The sequence below is a fragment of the Podarcis muralis genome, chromosome 2, assembly GCF_964188315.1.
Source record: "Podarcis muralis chromosome 2, rPodMur119.hap1.1, whole genome shotgun sequence".
NCBI lineage: Eukaryota > Metazoa > Chordata > Lepidosauria > Squamata > Lacertidae > Podarcis > Podarcis muralis.
The window spans coordinates 24,553,604-24,573,946 of NC_135656.1; the positions used below are offsets into that span (position 1 = coordinate 24,553,604).

General features: G+C 44.8%; 1 protein-coding gene and 1 long non-coding RNA gene across 3 annotated transcripts in view; one reads left to right on the forward strand and one right to left on the reverse strand.

The window, feature by feature from the left end:
• FAM20A (FAM20A golgi associated secretory pathway pseudokinase) overlaps positions 1–20,343 on the reverse strand; it is a 50,434-nt gene that overhangs the window by 22,838 nt on the left and 7,253 nt on the right. The window lies entirely within an intron of this gene.
• On the forward strand, positions 6,634–10,730 carry LOC144326906 (uncharacterized). Its single transcript, XR_013391790.1, has 2 exons — positions 6,634–7,031; positions 8,914–10,730. It is a non-coding gene; the product is annotated as an uncharacterized LOC144326906 (long non-coding RNA).

Sequence of the window (20,343 nt, forward strand, 5' to 3'; positions counted from 1 at the left end):
GTGCTTTAGTGCAGAGATAGGGAACCTGGGGCACTCAAATGGGATGCACAACTCCCATCTGTTCTGGCCGTTGCAGTCCAGCAACATCTAGAGAGCCTCAGGTTCTCCACCCTAGTTAATTCATCCCTACTTATATGATTACCAGTGACTCTGATTAGTGGTTCCCACTCTTTCTATTGGTAGGGATGCTGAATTTGGTTGGTTTTTTTAAAAAAAAACAATTTTCAGTTTTCTACATTTCAATAATTTTACACTCATTTTAACATTTCCAAACTTGACTTCCTTCCCCCTCTTTCTGCAGTTCCTTAAATTTATTTTTAATATTTTCTGCATATCCAGATTAACTTAATTTGCTCATTTATTCATCTACTTTAAATATATGCTCTTATAAAACTGCAGGTCATTACAATAATCCTCCCAATGTTCTTATCTTTTTTTACAGTTTGTTTGTAAATATTCCATAAACCATTTCCATTCTTTTATTTTTTAAAAAATTGTTATCTTGATTTCATATTTTCCCAGTAAGTTTCGCCATTTCTGCATATTCCATAAGTTTTTGTATGCATTCTTCTTTTGCTGGGACTTCTTCTTCTTTCCATTTTTGGGCAAGTAACATTCTCGCTGCTGTAGTCGCATACATGAATAAATTTCTATATGGTTTGGGCGGTTCTGTCCCTGTAATTCCCACTAAGAAGCGAGAGAAAGACACTTTGCACACGGTCAAAAGGACTCGGGTATATTATTATTTTGAAATTTTCAGGATTCATTCCAAGAATGGGGAGTAGATTCTGGGCCAAGCTCTGTTGTGCTCTAGCTCAAATTAAGTCCCGCAGTACTGACAATGGGGAAGAGACATGCATCACCTTTCTCTCACTCTTCATTATTGGAGATCTAAGTCCTTTCCCCAGCAATAGCTATTGATACATTGCTGTCTGTTGTTCTAAGCAACTCAAGCCTTCCACGGCACATTGTTAGCAATCCAACAGAGATGCATGGTTTATTTTTACATTGTGGATTTGGTCTGATTATTCTTTAGCTGTCAGAGCCTCGGAAGCATAATGGCCATACACTGTCAAAGCGCTAACGCAGGGCCTTGTTTGCCAAACAGGCAGTTACGGTATCGACAAACTAAAACAGCCTAAATTACATGGTCCCTTTTCGTTTGCTTTAACCACCAGACCAACGGTACAATTTTTCACGTCAATCTCATTTACAGTCTTCTGAGCCTTGCCAGGCAAAATTAGTAAGGCACAGTGATCAGCCATCCACATGAAAACAGAAAACTAGTCTGAGTTCCAATAGGCAGCTTTCAATAAACTTACATATATCATTACCTGAAATTCTCCCAACCAAGCAAGATGATGATGATGATGATGATGATGATGATGATGATAATAATAATAATAATAATAATAATAATAATAATAATAATAATAATATATTATTTATTATTTGTTCCCCGCCCATCTGGCTGGGTTTCCCCAGCCACTCTGGGCGGCTTCCAACAAAGATTAAAAATACATTAAAATGTCACACATTAAAAACTTCCCTGAACAGGGCTGCCTTCAGATGTCTTCTAAATGTTAGGGAGTTGTTTATCTCTTTGACATCTGATGGGAGGACGTTCCACAGGGCAGGCGCCACTACCTGGTTCCCTCTGCCTGGTTCCCTGTAGCTTTGCTTCTCGCAGTGAGGGAACCGCCAGAAGGCCCTCGGCACTGGACCTCAGCATCAGGGCAGAACAATGGGGGTGGATAGACTCCTTCAGGTATACTGGGCTGAGGCCGTTTAGGGCTCTAAAGGTCAACTCCAACATCAGCTGATTTCAGTTCTGCTTTCTGCAGGTTCCAGGTGCATCAGCGAGTTCCCGATGGGGAACTTGCTTGGGCACCCAAACCAAGCAAGATTGAACCCCCAGCTTTTCAGAGGACGTGCAGAGAGTTCAATCCTGCTTTCCAGCTGCAGGATCCAGCCATGCCTCTACTTGCCCAACACATGACATCACACACGACATCAAGTGTGGGGCTGGTGGATGCGGTTTGGAGAAAACAGCCTGGTGGGCCACATTTGGCCTGTGGGTCAGACATAGCGGAACAAAGAAAACGGAAGAATGGTACTCTGAATAAGTATAGCTCCTTTGTCTCTAGCTGGCAATGGACCTCAGTAGTGGGTAAATATGCATGCCAATACCTTTCTAGGTTTTACCAGCAAGCCAATCAGGTTGTTGTATTCTGTGATCCTACCTGCCTATTGTTCTAGGATCCAAGCTTAGTACATAAGAATTAAAGGTAAAAGTAAAGGGACCCCTGACCATCAGGTCCAGTCACGGATGACTCTGGGGTTGCGGCGCTCATAGGCCGAGGGAGCCGGCGTTCAGCTTCCGGGTCATGTGGCCAGCATGGCTAAGCCGCTTCTGGCAAACCAGAGCAGTGCACGGAAACGCCGTTTACCTTCCCGCTGGAGTGGTACCTATTTATCTACTTGCACTTTTTCATGCTTTCAAACTGCTAGGTTGGCAGGAGCAGGGACCGAGCAACGGGAGCTCATCCCGTCCCGGGGATTCAAACCGCCGACCTTCTGATCGGCAAGTCCTAGGCTCTGTGGTGTAACCAAGAGCACCACCCGCATCCCACATAACAATTATTATTTATTTATTAACACCCCTGCCCACCCCACCCCCATTTTGGCACTGCTATTAACTTCTTCAGCAGATTTTCACATCCTGCAATCAGTGCCAAACTCCCTAACTGAAGTGCCATGCTGAACAGGTGTGATGAATGACGCCGAGCCCATTACAAATGCCAGCCACAGGGCTTGCAATGGGGACTGCCCGATGTGGTTCAGGCTGAATGATGGTTTGTCTCAGAAAACAGGGACCCTGGCTTACCAGTCTGATGCTGCATTCTAAAGAGAGCTCTCCCACTTCATCTGAGAGAGGGATCCACTCTCTTGGTACACTTCTGTACAGTGTATCCAAAATGCTCTTAACAAAATATTATGTTCTTGATCTCAGCATCCTCTATAGAAAATAGTCCAATCCCTCTGCCCCAATAAGTGGAAGTTTCCACTGATTGAATAACAGGGTTGTCTGGGAAGCGAAAACCCAATTAGTGTGAATAATGGAACAGCCTGTAGGAGCACAGCTCAAACTTCCACTGAACTTTTCCTGCTGATATATGGAGGTGGATGAAAGTCTTGTACCACTGACTGTAGCATGAGCTTCCACAGCCAAGGGACAGATCACTCCATTAATTTGGGCTTCTCTCAGTTTCTCATTTTGTCATAACTGAAGTTAAGTTCGCCACATTTTCACATCACTTAAAAAAAAGAGGCCTCACAAAAAATCACCACCATTTCAGTGTGCATTTCTCTTAACATTTTACCCAAAAAAGAAAGTCACTAATTTGTGCATTTTCACAAACATATTCCTACTTATACTGTATATGCATCTTTATTTTCATTATTACCTTTTAAAAAACCCCAATATCTGCATTTTTATATGCATTTCCCTCTAATATATGCGCTTATTTTTTGTTAGAGAACACCACTACAAAATTTGGAGAAGTGTGAATTGTTTTTGATGTGCACAAATCAGGTAGGAACAAATTCCTGACCATTCCCTGCAAGAAGCTACTTTATCAGCAGGGATTCAGATGTGCTTTAAAGACATATAGTGTGTACACAGCCCTAGTACACAGTTCAATGCAATGCAAGTTTTATTTAGGAGTAAACATGCATCAAATCAGCACCGTCCATTTTAAGAGCTTATGCACATGATCTCACAAAGAGTGTCCCAACCTGTTTATTCCTCCATGACGTATTTCCACAGCCTCTTCACCTGTGACAATTGCACTACATCTAGTCACTGGAGGTTGCAGTTGTGGGAAGGACAGCGGGGGGGAAACCTCTTGCTGCAGAGGCTACAGTCTTCAGGGAAGAGAGCAGCCAGCAAAGTGCCCTTATGAATTCATCTTTTTAAATTCCTTCCCTTTTCTCCAAATCAGGTCCTCCCTTAAAGAGGGCACATATTGTGGTGAGACCTGGAAACCAACACCCTGTGTTGTGGGTGGGTACGATTAGTCAGCCACAACACCCGATTGGTAGGTCCCTCGTAGCTGGGTGCAATCTGGCCAATGGGACACAGTCCAAACGGTTCAAGGGACCTATTTATGCCCATGCACGTAACCCAGAGCTTCCCTTTTCGCCGCATGCATTCGGAACACCCGCCCACCTCTCCCTACTTTTAGGGCTTTGCACTTGACCTTGCTATGCCATCGTGTGTTGTTTGTCATTGGGACAGGACAGGGGCACGGCAGGAATTTTCCCCACTTGGCTGATTGGCTGTTGCCATTTGGGTTTTGCCTGCTGCATAGCAAATCGTCACAACTTGTAAGGTTGTGGATAGGCTCTGGTTCAGGTGATAGGGATGGGAGAAAGCTCACACCGTCCCTATGTGAAGTGTATTCTGTTAAAGGAATCCAGGGACTCGATGGTTTGGTCAACCCCTGAGAGGGGGTTGTGCCCGTGCCTGAGTCCAGGGGGACATTTGGGTGGCAGAGTTAGCCCGTTCCCGGCTTTCCACTTATCCAGGTGTTCACCCTTGGCTGACCTATGCTGGAACCCTGGGTCAGCGCTACCTGCATGGCAGGGAGCTAGTCGAACCAGAGCCTATGCAACCAGTCACTTTCTGTAATCAATAAAGTTGCGGCCTAAATTCTGCCAAAAACCAAACCAATATTTGAGTCTTGTCTGAATTTATTTAAGGGGGAGGTTTAAAGGTCTGAACATGCAAAGGGCAAGAGGTGCACTCTAGCAGCTGAGTGGCAGAAACAAACCACTCATTTCTTTCCCAAAAGCGCTTCTCTCAGCACTGTGATTAAGCTTTGTCAATTTCACTTCTGAGATCAAAAGCCAGACCGTGAAACGACAAGACTTCTTCATGGCATGAAGCAAAATTAGGAAAGTTTATTTAAGGTCAGCTGCAGAAATGATCTTCGGCCATTTTCAGTTGCGAAGCTTATATTGGCTTTGTTTCAAGTCATCTTCTGACATGAATATACGAACTCACACTGTCCAGGATGTGCTTTTGATTGCTTTGCCGGGCAAATCGTTCAGAACAGATCTCGGCCTCGCAAATCGGAGCAGGTCTGGCAGGCCAGCGTGAGAAGGATGCAATAGCTGTGTGCTCTTTGATCCCAGCCTTGCCCTCGCTTTGTGAGGCTGAGATTGAAGGGCACATGGCCGTTGTTTCTTTCTCATGCCACCCTGCCAGCACGGGGCTGCTCTGTGAGGTAGGGTTGCCATATTTCAAACAATGAAAATCCAGACGGAAAAGCTGTTTTGAAATCGGCCAAAACAGCACTGCTGGCATGGGCTTCCATACACCTGGATTTCCCCAGACATTTTCCCAATTTCTGCCCAGACACTGCTGCTGACTGCAGTATTCTGAATTCAGTGGTACCTCAGGTTAAGAACTTAATTCGTTCTGGAGGTCTGTTCCTTACCTGAAACTGTTCTTAACCTGAGGTACTGTGGCATCTGAATATAGACTGCATTTTTAATCAAGGCATATATTGGCTTATATTTGATCAGGTTCCTAAATTAAATGGGCTTAGATTTTCAAATGTTTCATGCCAGGCAAGAAGGCCAGCTGTTTATAGAGAAAACCTTGGCCATTCTCCTAAGACAAGGGGCCCCCCTTTGATTTATAGCAGAAAACAATTCTCAAAGTCATAAAAGCTGGAATTACAGGTTAAAGAGCAAGGTTACGGAAAATAAAACCATGTGCCTTAAACTTGAGCCAGATCTTCTTTCTAAGGTTAAAAGGCCAAGACCAAATGGAGAAGCATCTAGCTGGCAGAAAGAGAGGCTTTTTGGGAAGTCTTTTAAAACTGTTTCTTTCTTAAACTGAGAGAGTTAAAAAGAGCAATAAATGTTGGGAAAGGCAACTGGCTTGGCTGGGGAAGAAGAAGCTTCTTCCTATTTTATTTTGAGGCTGGAAAGGAGGGTGAAAGGGGGGGGTGAACTGAAGAGGTTCCTTTTAAAAGCTGTTTTTTACTGAGTTCCTTCCTTTTTACTTTGAGAAGCTTTATTCTTTTAAAAGGTTACCTATGATAATGTATGAAATATATTGGTTTAAATGTAATTATGCAAAGGATCTAGAAAGAAAGAAATGTTAAATTCTTATTTCATAGAGTCATATTGCTGTAGGAGACCAGGGGGGCAGATGAGCCTAGCTCCCTGCCAGAAATGAGACGCCATCCGAGCAGTTCTGATATATATGGTTGTCAGACATTTGTTTAAAGACCTCCAAAAGGAGATATTTCATTGATGATGCATGAGAATATGAACCCAAGGTCTCTGACATCTGTTCAAGATAAAAATTTAAGATTAACCATTTGTTTTAGAAGGCAATAGGGCAAGGAGGGCAAAGAGGTGAGCCGGTAATTAAGATTCCTTGTTGAGACACATGTAAAGATATATTAATACTTGTTTGTCAATTATAAATGGAAGGAAATATAGCTCTTTGTCTCCCATAAAAGGCAATAGGAAATGAGTGTATTTTTGTGATTGGTCATACCAATCAGCCAATAGGAATTCCAACCAAGCTGGTTGGACAGATGCAGCCAGAGGAGAAGCAAAGGGGGCTGGATTAAGGAAATATAAGTGCTGGCCATAATGGCAGGAGGCCAGGCCAGAGCTTGGTAATCATATACCACTGTGCCTCACATTTATTTGTCTGACAAATAAATTATTATTTTAATTTCTCTGTTGCTGCGTTGAATATTTCATTCCAGCTAAGCGTTAACCACAAGCAGGGTGCTACATTTTATGGTGCCTGCGACTCGGATAAGTGGTCTGCTGGAACGCAGCCCCTTCGCCTACTGAGCAGGGTACAAGACAGAGGATCACTCACTGCCTACTCAGCGCGCAATGGAAAATTTTTTTTCCAGGGGAACGCAGCAGTCTCGTCTGTCTGATACCCTGCCCACCGACGGCGACGGACCGGGGGGAAACGGAACCAGCTAAGGGTAAGTGCACTAAAGGGTTTTGGCCCTCCAATTAATTGGGAGGAAGAGAAGTCCTGATCAAACTTCTGCGTCTCAGTAAAGGGGAACTGAGTACGCTAGGTGGCTGGGTACATCAGATGGTGATCTGGTGTAGGGAAAAGGGAAGATTGGGAGGTAGAGTGTGGGTGAAGTATCTTGCGCATTGCATGTGTGAGAAAGTACAATGTGTAGCTGACCTAAGTGTGGAGTGAGTGCTACTTCGTTTCCCAGTAAGGTGTGTGTGTGAGTGACTGAGTGGATACTTCACAGGGCCATACAATGGGAGTTGGGGGTTCAAAGGGGGGAAATACACCTCTTGAATGTATGTGAAATAATTTTAAGAAAGCCTTCTCAGGGGCATATGGAGTCAAAAGGACGCCAGAGCGCTTGAGAACGTTATGTGAACTAGAATGGCCAAAACAAAATACTGAATGGCCATTTCAAGGAACCTTTGATATAAATTTAGTAAGCAAACTTTGGTCTAACATCACCAAAGAAACTGGAGGGTGCCCAGAACAATTTTCATATATAGATTCCTGGCTGAGCACATTAAATAAAAATCCTCCATGGATAAGGGAATGCAAAGTCCAACGATGCAAATTATTGGCTGTAAAAGCCAAAGCTAGGAAAGGAATCTTGCCAAACAAATTCAAACCCTCCACCAGTTGTAACCCCAAGGCAAGAAAGTGGAATGAATAATGGGGGTGGAGTCATAGAACTTGATTCCTTGATAGATTATGATAAATATCTTCAGGAGGCATTGGAGTCCTATAATGAAGCCCAAGCAGAAGTGGTTATTCCACCTGTGAGTCCCAGTAGAACTCCATCTACAGTCTCTTTTAGTGGAGCAACTGATTGCCTACCCCAAACCCCTGTACATCCAAGTCCTAGAGAATTATTACAGAAGTTACAGGGAGACCTTAATCGGTCAGCAAGCAATACAGCCAGGCGTATTAAGCTGCTAAAAGAACGCCTTGGGACAGATACCATCCCCTATGATTTGAGGCCCCTAGAGCAAAGTGAAGAAAAAGGTCACGTAGTAGCCCCTCTTAGAAGAGTATTTGATGCACTTGAGGAGCCTGTGCTGGTTAATGGGCAACCTGGACCACGGCCACCTCGAACTTCGACCCTGCAATGTATTCCATTCACAACTACAGTCTGATGAATTGGAAAACGCCCCATCTTTCGCAGAAAAACCTCAGGCTATGATGGACTTGGTGACTTCAATAGTAATACTCTCTTCACCACTGAGGAAAGGAGAGACATAATTGAAAAGGCACAGATATATTTGCGTGAGCAGGCCAGAGTGGGAAATATTTATAATATTGACCGTCATCTCCAAGACAACTTTCCCTTGGAAGATCCTAATTGGGATCCAAACAATGCAATTCACCTGGCCAGACTTACCACCTACAGCCAGACGCTTGTGCAAGGTATTTGCAGGGCATGCCAGAAGCCCACTAATGTGTCTAAAGTTTCAGGAGGGTAGATGTGTTACCCATAACACTGTTTCGTGTTCGGTGCGCACCCACAAAAAGACTTAAGTTGTCACCTTTTGAGCTCCTGTATGGGAGGCCGCCCTCCTTTGTTCAGGATATTCCAACTGACCTCAAACAAATAGGAGACCATGTGACACAGGGATAAGTGCAATCTCTCTCCCGTGTTTTTGTCTCTCTCCCGTGTTTGTTTGTTTGTTGTTGTTTTTTTCTTAACAGGTGGGCCCTCAAGCACACGCCGTGCAGCATTGCCAAGCCGATTCATCAGCTCCAGGCTGGCATAGCATATGGGTGAAAGAGTGGAAAACGTGATCCACTTGCACCTAAGTGGCGTAGACCTTACACCGTCTTGCTTTCTACTCCAACAGCGGTGAAGGTAGCTGAGGTGACCCCCTGGATTCATCACTCTCGTTTGAAGAAGTCTGAAGGCAGTTGGACGTGCAAAGGTGACCCCTCTAATCCTTTAAAATTGACTCTTTCTAAAAACCCCTGTATCTAGCCCTACCGGTAACGGGTTAGGTCACGGGCAACATTAGACGACCGGCCTGCTGCAGCCACAACTTGGAAGCTGGCTGACCTGCGCACGCCTGAAGCTTGAGGAGCGTCTGAACCAGCGACTGTGAGCGGGAAGATTCTCTTATACAATTGATTGACTGCCCCCTTGTGGAACAATTATCAGAGATATTACACATTGGGGATCCTTGGGATATATGTTTTGGTCTTGGTGGTTCCCCATTTCTGTCACTGGGGGAATTATATTGGGACTAATAGTTTTATGCTATCACAATAAGGTAATCTTTTGTGGAAGGAATGCATATGCTAGACATCAACATGATTTTATTATTAATCCTGATCTCTTGGTAAGGGGAAGGGTCCTTGAATCTGACCAAATTTGCTAAATATGGATTCAGCTATGACCACAATATGTGGGTAGGTTTAGCTGAAATGGTAGCCAATGTTGCAAATAGGACCAATTGCCTTGTTTGCTCTCTTGGGCCAGATGATTCAGAGGGAGGTATGCCCTTATTACCGATACCATTAGATGCCATTGGTATGGTAAGCGAAATGCCACACCAAACAGAAATACAGAATTCCCCCGGATGGAACTCAACTAAACCATTACAGTTACACCTGTACAAGGGGAATTCTGTGTACATAAATCATCAGATGCAGCTGATTCTACCATGATAGGCTCTTCTCATTGTCACTATACTTGGGATTATATTAAGAATAGTCATACCTGGGCACACGGTACTACCTATCGAACTCGGAATACCTTGCCCTGTGCACCTCCTTTTATTCATGCATGGAAAGTGGTATGGAACATAACTGTGACAGAGAAAGGCAATCTAACATACTGCACTGTGAACTCTCTGCCTCTTTTGATATTTCGCCTTCTGTACTCCACGTACCAAAAACCTCAGACCCGATGGTTGTGGTGGATATGTGGAGAATGGGCATACAAGAAACTCCCTTCCAAATGGAGTGGGACTTGTTTCCTGGGACGGGTATTACCACTAATGTGGATTTTGCCCACTAGTTCAGCTAAGCGAACACAAAGAAACGCTGATATTTCTCATATAGCAGGAGGAAGTACCCAAAGTTGGAGCGGTACTGATGATTGGCCACCAGAGCGCATTATAGCCTATTATGATCCTGCCTCCTGGAATCCTGGTGAGCTCATACAAGGGGCATGGGATCCTATTTATAATCTAAACAGAATAATTCGATTGCAAGCAGTAGTGGAACTTGTAACCAATGCAACGGCCCAGAGTTTGAGACTTATTGCACGACAGTTGGATGACTTGCCAAGCAGGGAGGCCTATGTGGAGTCTTGAACTTGACAGGGAATGCCTGTTGCTTTAACATTTCAGATAATGGTTTTATGTATGGTGCCATGTATCATCTCATGTTTTAGGAGTACAATTAGCAAGATGATTTCAAATGAAACTTTACCTCATATCATGGCACTATATAGAGCCTTACCTCAGGAATATGATGTAGATCAAGCTATCAAGGACGCTTTGTAGCCAGGTCCTTGAGCTTGAAAGGGGGGAATGTGGCATCTGAATATAGACTGCATTTTTAATCAAGGCATATATTGGCTTATATTTGATCAGGTTCCTAAATTAAATGGGCTTAGATTTTCAAATGTTTCATGCCAGGCAAGAAGGCCAGCTGTTTATAGAGAAAACCTTGGCCATTCTCCTAAGACAAGGGGCCCCCCTTTGATTTATAGCAGAAAACAATTCTCAAAGTCATAAAAGCTGGAATTACAGGTTAAAGAGCAAGGTTACGGAAAATAAAACCATGTGCCTTAAACTTGAGCCAGATCTTCTTTCTAAGGTTAAAAGGCCAAGACCAAATGGAGAAGCATCTAGCTGGCAGAAAGAGAGGCTTTTTGGGAAGTCTTTTAAAACTGTTTCTTTCTTAAACTGAGAGAGTTAAAAAGAGCAATAAATGTTGGGAAAGGCAACTGGCTTGGCTGGGGAAGAAGAAGCTTCTTCCTATTTTATTTTGAGGCTGGAAAGGAGGGTGAAAGGGGGGGGTGAACTGAAGAGGTTCCTTTTAAAAGCTGTTTTTTACTGAGTTCCTTCCTTTTTACTTTGAGAAGCTTTATTCTTTTAAAAGGTTACCTATGATAATGTATGAAATATATTGGTTTAAATGTAATTATGCAAAGGATCTAGAAAGAAAGAAATGTTAAATTCTTATTTCATAGAGTCATATTGCTGTAGGAGACCAGGGGGGCAGATGAGCCTAGCTCCCTGCCAGAAATGAGACGCCATCCGAGCAGTTCTGATATATATGGTTGTCAGACATTTGTTTAAAGACCTCCAAAAGGAGATATTTCATTGATGATGCATGAGAATATGAACCCAAGGTCTCTGACATCTGTTCAAGATAAAAATTTAAGATTAACCATTTGTTTTAGAAGGCAATAGGGCAAGGAGGGCAAAGAGGTGAGCCGGTAATTAAGATTCCTTGTTGAGACACATGTAAAGATATATTAATACTTGTTTGTCAATTATAAATGGAAGGAAATATAGCTCTTTGTCTCCCATAAAAGGCAATAGGAAATGAGTGTATTTTTGTGATTGGTCATACCAATCAGCCAATAGGAATTCCAACCAAGCTGGTTGGACAGATGCAGCCAGAGGAGAAGCAAAGGGGGCTGGATTAAGGAAATATAAGTGCTGGCCATAATGGCAGGAGGCCAGGCCAGAGCTTGGTAATCATATACCACTGTGCCTCACATTTATTTGTCTGACAAATAAATTATTATTTTAATTTCTCTGTTGCTGCGTTGAATATTTCATTCCAGCTAAGCGTTAACCACAAGCAGGGTGCTACAGTACCGCTTTAGCTAACGGGGCCTCCCACGGCTGCCGCGCCGCCCCCGCCCGATTTCTGTTCTCATCGTGAAGCAAAGTTCTTAACCCAAGGTACTCTTTCTGGGTTAGCGGAGTCTGTAGCCTGAAGCGTCTGTAACCTGAAGCATCTGTAACCCAGGGTACCACTGTATGTCCAGGAAAACCCAGACGTACGGCAACCCTATTGTGAGGCTGAGATGATACAAGGGCCCAGACAAACTCCCCACTGCATGGCGGGCAAACGGCGCAGTGTGGCTCCACTTGGCTCCAGTGGTGGTGGTGGTCGCTCCGGTGGCATTGGCAGTGAGGCTGGGCTGGTATGCTGGGCTCCGTTACCCTCCGCACCCTGTTCCCCCGGCGCCTGCCTGATCCCGGGCAACTGCAAACCACGCCACACCACTGCATTGGCATTCAGCAACTTGTCCCCAACACTCACCAATACCCAAGGAGCCACTACACTGGAGAGCCGTCTACAATCTCCTCTGACCCACTGGTGAGGCCTGGTATCACAGGAACATGAGAAGAACCTGCTGGATCAGGCCAATGGCCCACCTAGTCCAGCTTTCTGTTCCCTGCCTTATCCCTGTCCAAGTACCGTATTTTTCGCTCCATAAGATGCACCAGACCATAAGACGCACCTAGTTTTTGAAGGAGGAAAACAAGAAAAAATATATTCTGAATCCCAGAAGCCAGGACAGCAAGAGGGATCGCTGTGCAGCGATCCCTCTTGCTGTCCTGGCTTATGGGATAGCCACGTGCAGCCTCTCCCGGGCAGCGGGATGAAGGCTCCCCCAAGAGCCGCGCTCCCTTTAAAGAGGAGGGAGAAGGGCAGCCCTTCTCGGGGAAAACCCCCCAAGAGCTGCACACACGCTCCATGTGGCTCTTTAAAGGGAGCACTGAGCAGAGCCTCCCGCCTGCATTCATTCCATAAGACGCACACACATTTCCCCTTACTTTTTAGGAGGGGAAAAGTGCGTCTTATAGAGCGAAAAATACGGTAAGTTGCCGCGAGACTGATGTCTACCAAACTGGCCACTACTGCATCTAATTCACTGTTGCTTGCACGGAACCGGCAGCACCTCTGCAGAATTCTTTCCCCGTTCTTCCTGGGGATTTCAAGCATCGAACCATCAGCATGTGAAGCAGATATTCTCACACTGAGCTATGGCGCTTTCATTAGGCAACACCCCAAGTTCTGGCTCATCCTTTGACTTTCTACCTGTCTCGTGGATTTACAGGACCTAGCGTGCCATCTTAGTTGCCCTACTGAATCATGAAGCGAAGAGAATTTAGCACACAAAGAATTCTCCGTTCGGAAAAATGTCCTTGCTCCCCTCTGTTTCATTTGCATTTGGGCACTAAGGGAGAGACAAATTTAATGTTAGCGCAGTCTGAGAAGGTGCTCAGAATGGTCCCTGTGTTTATGAGGGCCATATATTGCGTTCCAAAGTGGCTGGAGAATAATCAATACCCTCTCCCCAAAAGAATGAGAGGAAACGCTAAGTCACGCAAGGGCAAGCGGCTTGCCCAGACAGCACAGGAACGATCCAGGCAGTAAATAAGCAAAGTAATGAAATAAAAAGCAGGTAGGAAAGGGACCAGAACAGAGAGGGAAAGAGATGGAGAATGGCCACACAAAAAACCCCACAAGGTTCTGTTTCCCAGGATGGATGGAATGAGAGACACTGCGGGTGGAATTCAATGCTTCCCATCTTTTTGCCTGCACAAGGATTCCGACTTGTCAGACAGAATGATTCCCCTAGCTCAGTTCCTCCACCTTCCTGCACACTGTTTTAGGGGTCCTTCCAACTCCACAGAGTCCATTTCAGGGGACACGCAGGAGGAGGAAAGCCCCGTTGTGCAATCAAAAGCCCTTGCACAGGGCTTGAGCTGAAAGAACTCGCTAGGCAAATTTCACTCCAAAGGTGGTATTCAACCAAGTTTTACTTAGCCATGTTAATTATTTTCAGTGAGTCTGCTTTGAGGCTTGTGCCCTGGGGAGGTCACTTAGGTGCAGCTAATGCAGTAGTTTGACTTTACCCCTGGAGGTGCACTCCATTGTCTCTTGAGACAGATAGATATGGAGATTACACAGGGTCCCCGGACGTTTAACGTTCTATTGATCCATGTGCCACCACTGTGCTCGCTTCCCCGCTGCCACCAACACATTACTCTCGGGTAAAACACTGAGTCCAGACAGTTGTTAAAAGTGAACCAAATAAACAAGTTTATTTTATAAACATTAACAAGTTTATGGTTTCTCAGATAATATTCCTGTCAGTATCTTAACTTTAGTTTCTTTACCGGCCTATACCTTCCTAATACCTTCTGACTGATTATCTCAACTGTTTGACTGACTCCTCTTCACAGAGTCTCTCACTCTCCCACATCAGACTAGCCCAACCCACAGACTTATCCTCTCTGTCTCTTCTAACTCCAGACTGTCTTCTCAACAACTCTAACTCTAACTCCTAACTCCTCCCCTTGGGTTCCCATTGGTTAGTCATTTTACAATTAGTCAACCCTTTCCTTATGAACCCAGTATGATGTCACAAACCTAGGAGGGCAAACGCCACATATGTCAACAACAAAGTTTCATTGCACATCTAAGAACTAGCTTTGTTAAAAGTGTTCTCTCTCTCTCTCTCTCTCTCTCTCTCTCTCTCTCTCGGCTGTAGGATGCTATCACATGTGATCCCATTCCACTGAAGGGACCCTCTGTGCCACTTGTTTCAGCACCTTCTGCTTCCGTTTTGGAATTTCAACGTGTGCCCCAGATGTTGCCCAACTTCCAAAACTGTAAAATCTGATTGCCAAGCAGTGCATTTTGAAGAACTGGAACAGCAAAACATTGCTGTCAGAGAAAGGTCTGGAATTCAGACAACTCTAGCACCACCTAACTCATGAGCATCTCTTGTAGTATCGCTGGTGTCTGCCACAGCTCACCACACAATGGCCAAGCCTGGAGCTTCTACTTTTGGGGAGGAGACACAAGCCTTGGGTTCCCATGTGCCCCAATTACCACTGCACAGACCAGATCAGGTGTTCACCTAAAGCCTAGTGTATACATCAATTGTGGGAGCGCATCCTACTCAAGCAATCCACCTGGCTTTCCAAAAAAGGTGAGGATGCCGTCTATGGGCAGCATATACATGTGTAGGAGTTGGATTGTGCAATAGTCAGAGGTACACACAAGCTAGATATTAATTCCCATACCTCTCACTGTGTATATTGACTCTACACACCTGAAGCCTTGAGAACTGGCTCACTGACTTCGCTGTTTGTTATGCTGCTGTCAATTTGGTTTTGGTCTTCTCTTTATGCTAGCGGTTACCCTGTGAAGATACGACTTTGCCTAGCAGCAACCTCCACGAGCTCAGTGCATAATGCATGGGCTTGGGTAGCAGCAGAGGAGGAAATGTGGAGTGATGGGAACATACAGTCATATGTGGTGCAATTGTCCATTATTTAATGAATTCTGGAAATAGATTGGTATAGAAATATCAGAAATTGTGGGCAGGAAGGTAGAAATTTCTAAATTAATGGTTCTTATTAGCCTGAGTAGCACCAAGTTAAAAACAAAAGATGAATGTAAATGGGTAAAATTGATGGTAACTTCAGCCAGACAGGTTATAGCTAGTAATTGGAAAAATGCAGAAGAGCTAAGGGTGAACTAATGGAGGGAAAAATTGAATAATATTATAATTTTAGAATATCTAACTGGGAAGATACACAGAATGAAAGGGTTTAAGGTCAGTGAGAAAGAGGAGGATTGGTTTGAGAAGATTTTGAATTATTTGGGTAGGTTTGAACAATTTGGGGCAATTAAAACGTTAAAAGTTAAATAAACCTGGTGGAGGGAGGAGTGTTAATGTATATAGAATTGTACATATGGTTGATTTGAATATGTTATTATTGATTATGTATACTCAATGTATCAGCCGCCTGGGGGGGTTTCACTGTTTGGGTTTTGATTGTTGGTAAAAAATAAAGAATTTTTTTAAAAAAATAATAATAATCAAGGCCCATCATGTGGAATGGGAAGAACAAAGGCCTATTCGCCTCCGGGAAGAGGCCAAAACTCAGTGGCAGAGCTCACACTTTGCATCGAGAAGGTCCAGAGGTTCAATCCCTGGCATCTTAGCAGAAGCAGGTGAAGCAGGAGGAAAGGGAAGAAGGGAGCAGGTGATTGGAAAGATTTTTGTCAGATCCCCTAGTTAGCAGATAATATTGGGTTACGGACAAATAGTCTGACTCGCTACAAAGCAGCCAATTAAGAAACACAGAGAAGGATTCAATGAATGAGTCCCGTCAGCTGTGCAAGAGCTTCCAGTTGTTCAACTGGGCTTCCAATGACTCTTGAGGTGCCTGGGCAGAGCAGGGAGGGAGCAGAGAGGGGTGTCGCTCCATCTGCAATGCTTGTGCTGATGGAAAGCTCACCATTGTACATATCACATTTGTACAAAAAATATGCATTTAAAACCCAAGAACACCACGATTCACAGATGTTTCAGGACAAATACTACCTGAACGTGCTGCCCGGTCTCGGAAGCTAAGCAGGGTCAGGTCTGGTTAGTACTTGGAAGGGAGACCGCCTGGGAATACTGGGGTACCGTAGCCTTTTGCCTCATTTGGTTGGAGCACTGTGATGATAACACCAAGGTTGCAGGTTCGATACCCATATGGGACAACTGCATATTCCTACATTGCAGGGGGTTGGACTAGATGATCCTCAGGGTCCCTTCCAGCTCTACAGTTCTATGATTCTATATACAATTTACACACAGCTCTCTATTAATTCTGACCCTTGCACATTCAGAGACCTGTTAGCCTGACCTACTAGCCTCTGCAGCTATCTTTGGTACAGCCATTTAATAGCGTAACATCTTGGCTTACATTAGTTCTTCTGCAAATTCTAAATCAATATCCATTTGCAGGCACTCCAGCGTAACCTCACGCTGCTTAAACACTTGCTACTTAGCCGGCCTCGAATATTTCACTGGCTCTTACTGTGATTAAGTGCAGCATATTGTCCGTGCTTTCAGCACCTTGCCCAATGAACCATGTGCAAACTCCAAAATGACATGAAAATGAAAAAACGTCCGCTGGTATAGGCTATTAGTTTCATTTATTTTAGGGCAATTTGATCATTGCCATTTGCTTCCGCATCATCAAGGAAAAGCCACTCTGCATTTTAGGACAAAATATTGAATTTGCAGTATCCGGAATTGCCGGATGGCAAAGGGAGAAGAAGGGCAAGCCTTCTCTCTCTTCAATAATGGTCCAGCGGGGAGAATTTCAGCCAGCGCAATTTCTCTCAGCCTCACCTGACAAGCTGCATCAGCCAACAATCCCTCCAAGACATGACAGGGCTGCTGCTGTATCAAAGGCTCCTTTTCTCAACTACACTTCCGCTCCACACAGACTGAAAAGATCCCAAAGCCTTGCAAATCAAAGACAATGGTAAGTACTGGAGATAGTTTGAACCTCAGAACATTTGTACCATTACAAAAGTTGGGTGCCACTCCCACTCTCTGCTGAGCAATAGCAAGATCCCAGGGAATTCCAGACACTCACCTAGGGTTGAGACACAGTGGAGACCACCGTAGTAATGTATTAAGAAATACGGTTTATTCCCCCATTTTGCACCTTCATGGTGGGAGTCCAGAGCTTACAGCACAGTCATTTCAATAGGGGCTCGTCCTCCACAGCAATGCAGCCACGGAGTCCAAGGCATCTCCCGCAGCCTGCCTTCAGCCATCCTGCCCAACATGGACCCCTCTTTTTTCTTCCTTCTTCTTCCCAGAACACTCTGCCAAAACCTCTCTTTTCCTGTCACCCCACACCCAGTTACCCTGACAACCTCTCAAAACCCCAGTCTTAGGCAAGGGGGGAACGGCAGTTCTCTTGCATTGCCAATGGCTCTCAATGGCCCTGAATTGTTTCTTAATGGTCCTAGCTTTGCCAGGAATTCCTCTGCAGCTTGAATACATCTCCCAAATAATCAAAACCCACCATTTATTAATTACTAGAGTTTGGGGGACCCCCCCCCCACAAATCTATAACAGTATGTTAGATATGGAGCCAATTCCACACACACCTACAGGACCGCCTCTCCTGGTATGCCCTACGGAGGACCTTAAGGTCCATAAATAGCAACACCCTAGAGGTCCCGGGCCCTAAGGAAGTTAGATTAGCCTCAACCAGAGCCAGGGCCTTCTCAACACTGGCTCCGGCCTGGTGGGACGCTCTGTCTCATGAGACCAGGGCCCTGCGGGATCTGATTTCTTTCTGCAGTGCCTGTAAGACAGAGTTGTTCCACCTGGCCTTTGGCTTAGAGTCAGTTTGATTCCCTCCCCCCTCTTTCTTTTTCCTTTCTCCTCCTGTGAAGAGGCTGAATCCTAATGTTTTAATGTATTTTAATCTTGTTTTTTAAATTGTATTTTAATCAACTTGTTTTTATTATTGGTTGTTAGCCGCCCTGAGCCTGGTCTTGGCTGGGGAGGGCGGGGTATAAATAAAATTTATTATTATTATACTTTGCATTTTGGAATTCTTGACATTTCCCTTATTCCTTTATTTAGTTCAGGGTTAGGGAACCTTTAGTCTGCCAGGTACTGTTGGACGCATCCTCCCTGACCACCAGCCAGAGAACTGGAGTCCGACAATATCTGTAGGGGTGGAAACCTCTGTGCATTTAACTGTTATGTGACAGGCAGATATTCTATAGGCAGACGCCTATGTAACTGCATGGAAGTCTGCACCTAAGTGAACATCTGCCTGTCATACAGATATTAAAGGCACAAAGCGTCTGTTGGGGAAGAGCGAGGAGGAAGGTGGCAATCCTAAAACAGCCTTCGTTTAATATGTCTCTGAAGTCAGGCCAACCATTGCTGAAGGAGGATGTTTGGCTTTTGACCACATACGAGCTAAGTATAAAACAGACACTCTCTAGAAATGAACACATTTCAACGCCTGGTGAAGAAATCAGGATTCTGGAAATCATCCCGGGTCTAATTCAGACCTAAGCAGCCAAGAGACTTCCATTAGCCTAAAAACACAGCGCTGTTTTGTGTGTGTTTTCCCTGGCACAAAAAACCGTCTTCCAGTGTACCAGCTTTTATATTACGGACGTGTATCCATTAATTTAGAGGCTAAAGACTGCTGCCCCCTTTTTTCTTCGTTGCAAAACAGTGTGAGCTCCTCCATGCTCCAGTTAACACTCGTTCGAAAAGAACAAGATGTCAGTAACTTTCTGACACGGGGACAAGCAATCCATCAACGGCGAGCAATTTCTGCTCACCGCCAGCAAGAGGAGTTTCCACGACACCAACCTAATTGGCTAATTGTGTGTGGGGGGGTAGTTCTCTGGGACATTCTTTCCTCCTGCATTCATTTCTTTCCCATGCCTTCCCTTCAGTTTTGCCTCACCTCTCCCAGCTTGCAATCTCCCCTTTGCTTCTCCCGCAAAACCTGTCAGAGCTGCTCTGGGCTTCAGCTAGCCCACTGTTGCCAATGGGACCGCCCCCTGTTACTTTGTAAAGCCATAGCTTTCGAAAACCTGCCCAGAGGCATTTGTAAAAAAGGTAAAGGTAAAGGTACCTCTGACAATTAGGTCCAGTCGTGGACGACTCTGGGGTTGTGGTGCTCATCTCGCTCTATATGCCAAGGGAGCCGGCATTTTGTCCGCAGAATGCTTCCGGGTCATGTTGCCAGCATGACTAAGCGGCTTCTGGCGAACCAGAGCAGCGCACAGAAACGCCGTTTACCTTCCCGCCAGAGCCATACCTATTTATCTACTTGCACTTTGACGTGCTTTCAAACTAGGTCGGCAGGAGCAGGGACTGAGCAATGGGAGCTCACCCCGTCGCGGGGATTTGAACCGCCAGCCTTCTGATCGGCAAGCTCTAGGTTCTGTGGTTTAGACCACAGCGCCACATTTGTATTTGCATTTGTAGCAGGAGTCTTTTAAGGCTTTGCTTGCTTGCTGGCGGCAAGGGGCAGCCAGTGTACTTCACAAGGTCTCCATAGAGCAGGGGTAGGGAATTTTAGGCCCAGGGGCTGAACGCCAACCAAGAGGGGTATGTGGATGGGCACAGAAAGTAGCTTGCCGCACAAAGCTAACTCTTAGCTATGATGATGATTAAATCAATTAATTAATTTTTAATAAAATTTCAGTTCAACAACTAGCTAAATTAATCACTGTTGATTTATTAATTACCTGCCCCTGCCTTTCTTTTAGGAATTCTAGGTGCCAAAATCCCAAGGGAGCAGAAAAGACTATTTATGTATGTGACCACAGCTGCGTGGATGTTACTGGCCCAGAGATGGCTACAATGACTGGAAGAATCAACTTAATCTGCCATTCTTCTCTGGTAGGGACTTCATCTTCTTTCCATCTCTGGGCCAATTCTAGGCGACCAA